We start from the raw sequence: 3,270 nt of genomic DNA, 5'->3' as shown, positions 1-3,270 counted from the left end.
GTATGCCCTGTTTTGACACGTTCTAGACACACGGGCATGTCTAAAGCCATGTGACGTACACAATCTATTCACACGGGCATGTGACCTGTACATGTTTGAAAATTTTTCAAATTTTGGAGAAATTTTGTATGTGTTCGATTTAGTCTCGACCCTTTCTAATACATGTTTAAGGTCTCGATGACCTATATAAGGGACTTTATATTGATGATTGATCTTTAATGCTTCGATGCTTATAAAATGAATGTTAATGTTCTGATTTTGTTTGGTAATCCTTTAACCCTAGTTCAGCAACAGATACGGGTTAGGGGTGTTACAAGCTAGATCTTAAGTTAATCTTCGAAAACACTATTGCCCCTTTTAGCTGATCAAACAAGTCATCTATTCTCGGCAAAGTATGCTTGTTCTTTATCGTAACTTTGTTGAGTTGTCGATAGTTAATACACATTCTAATTGACCCACCTTTCTTCTTTACAAAGAATACTGTCCCACCCCAGGGCGAAAAACTAGGTCGTGCAAAACCTCTATTTGTTAATTCTTGCAACTGAGATTTCAACTCTGTCAATTCTGTCAGAGCCATTCTGTATGGACCTATCGATATCGGTGAACTTCCCAGTACTAACTAAATAGCAAATTCAACCTCTTTTATTGGTGGTAACCCTAGTAATTCTTCTGGAAAAGGATATGGGAACTCATAGACTATCGGCACTGACTCAATCTTTGATTCAGACACCTATGTATCTAAAACATAAGTAAGATAAGCTTCGCACCCTTTTCTCACATATCTTTGAGTTAACATAGATGAAATCACAACAAGCAATTCATTCGATTCATTTGATTCAATTCAAATAATTTCACTATTCTGACATTTCAATTCAATAATCTTTCATCTACAATTCACAACAGCATCATGTAGAGTCAACTAATCCATACCAGAATTATATCGAACTCATCAAATGGAAAAAGCATCAAATTTGTAGGAAAATAGTAACCCTAAGTCATTAAAGGACAGTTCTTCCAAACTTTATCAAGTAGCACATGCTTGCCTAAGTGGTTTGTTGTAAACCATAATTTATACGTATTTTTACCCCATGCCTAACGCATTTATGGATGGTTTCTCCTTAGATTTGGTGAATTCGATGCTCCTAATCCTTTAATTTCATGTTTTATACTTAGGAGAGCATAGGAGAGTAAAAATAGCGAGAAATGAGCTGAAAATGGAGAAAATGGACCCACATGGGTAAACAACACAACCTGGAGTTCCTCATACGGGCATGTCACACGGCCGTGTCAATTTGGCAGGATCGAAGCACAACTTACACGGGTGGATCACACACCCGTGCCCATTTAACAGCCTTGACCACGACCTTTAGTAATCGCACACGAGCGTGTCCCTGCTGAACCAAAGTTTAGTCCAATTCGGAAAAGGCCAATTTTGAGGGCTCTTAGGCATTCCAAAGCCTATTTAAACACTTGAGGAGGCACTTAGGAAGGGGGGATGCATAGTAAGAAGCAAGGAATTACTCAAGGAAAGCCAATTGATCCATTTCAAGAGCCGGATTCATCATCAAGACTGGAGATCTCCCTTCAAGTTCCTTCAGGAGTTTTGGGTTTTCTTATGTTTTGTTATCTTTATGCTTTTGAGATGTTTTCTTTCATAAGTATGAACTAAACCCCTAAATACCTAAGGGGAATGAAACTTAAGACAAATCTTGTTATTATTATCTGAATTGTATGATAAATATTTGACTTGTTCTTAATTATGTATTATTAATTCTTGTTTTGATATTCTAGGATATTGATTCAAGTTAAGCTCTTATTCTGAGGAGAAATAGACCCTGTCTAAGAGTAAATTTGTCATAATTGAGCGGAGTTAATTGCGCGCCTAGAGATAGGGTGACAAGATTTTGCCAGATTAGGGTGAAACCTAATAAGGGAATCCATAGATCAAGTTAATGCAATTCCAGGGTGTTAATTTGAAAGAGATTTCAATTATTCAACCTATGGTTAGACTTTATTAGTCTCGAGAGAGATAATAATATAACATAGGGATTTTTACGGATCAAGTCAAATGAATAAATCGTCTGATTCAGAGTCAAATAACAAGTGAAGTCTAGGTGGATTTGTCCTTTGGTATTGTCTCAATCAATCGAATTTTCCTAAAAGTATTTTCCCAAGTTTTTCTTTCTGTGCATTCTTAGTTAGTAATTAGTTTAGACAACCAAACCTCTTAAATTTTAGGCTAGATAATAAAAAGAAAGTAAATACTAGTACTCATAGTTGCTTTGGGTTCGACAATTCAGTCCTGCTAAACTATACTACTGTTCGATAGGTACACTTGCCTTAATCGTGATAATAAGTTAGACTCAAGAACATTTCATTTATAAATCTTTAAAACCTGTTACGAATATTACGCAAAAAGTTTTCAGCGTCGTTGCCGGGAAACTGGGATATTAGGAAAGCTCAATTTTTATTACTTTAGCCACTTTACTTTTATTACAATTTAAATTTTTATTTACTTTTATTACTATTTAAATTTTTATTTTCTTTTCTAATTCTTCTCTTATTTCCTTCTGACAGGTTTTTCTAGTTTATGACCAGAAGAAACCAGTCAGGACCACTACTTTTTGACGATGAGATCAACTGTACAGTTTGTAGAAACCGAAGAGAAATAAGGCGAAGCCTAAGATACACAGAGCACGAGCAAGAGGACGATACTTCAACCACAACCGAGGAGATGGCTAAAAACCAAGAAAATCTGCTTCCTCCTGTGATTCCTGTTAATCAGAATCCTGCTCCGCGCACTATGTATGATTATGCTAAACCTTCTTTAACAAGAACTGAATCAAGCATAGTTAGACCGGTTGTAGCTACAAATACTTTTGAATTGAAACCTAACACAATTCAAATGATACAACAGTTTGTTCAATTTGATGGTTTGTAGCACGAGGATCCCAACGCTCACTTGGCAAACTTTTTGGAACTATGTGATACATTTAAAATTAATGGCATTTCTGATGATGCCATTTGTCTTCGGTTATTCCCTTTTTCATTGAGAAACAAAGCTAAACAGTGGTTGAACTCGTTGCCACGGGGGTCGATCACTACTTGGGAATAAATGACTGAAAAGTTTTTATTAAAATATTTTCCGCCAGCTAAAACGGCTAAGTTACGTAATGATATTTCTCCCTTTGTGTAGATGGATTTAGAAACACTCTACGATGCATGGGAGAGATACAATGACCTCTTGAGAAGATGCCCTCACCATAGGTT

The 3,270-nt window shown here is 36.2% G+C and overlaps 1 non-coding gene across 1 annotated transcript; it reads right to left on the bottom strand.

Annotated features, from left to right (window-relative positions):
* Window positions 1-3,163: 3,163 nt before the first annotated feature.
* On the bottom strand, window positions 3,164-3,270 carry LOC121206391 (small nucleolar RNA R71). Its single transcript, XR_005901450.1, has one exon. It is a non-coding gene; the product is annotated as a small nucleolar RNA R71 (small nucleolar RNA).

The sequence above is a fragment of the Gossypium hirsutum genome, chromosome A01, assembly GCF_007990345.1.
Source record: "Gossypium hirsutum isolate 1008001.06 chromosome A01, Gossypium_hirsutum_v2.1, whole genome shotgun sequence".
NCBI lineage: Eukaryota > Viridiplantae > Streptophyta > Magnoliopsida > Malvales > Malvaceae > Gossypium > Gossypium hirsutum.
The sequence above is the reverse complement of the archived record's forward strand: the minus strand, read 5'-3'. Positions and strand labels throughout refer to the sequence as shown.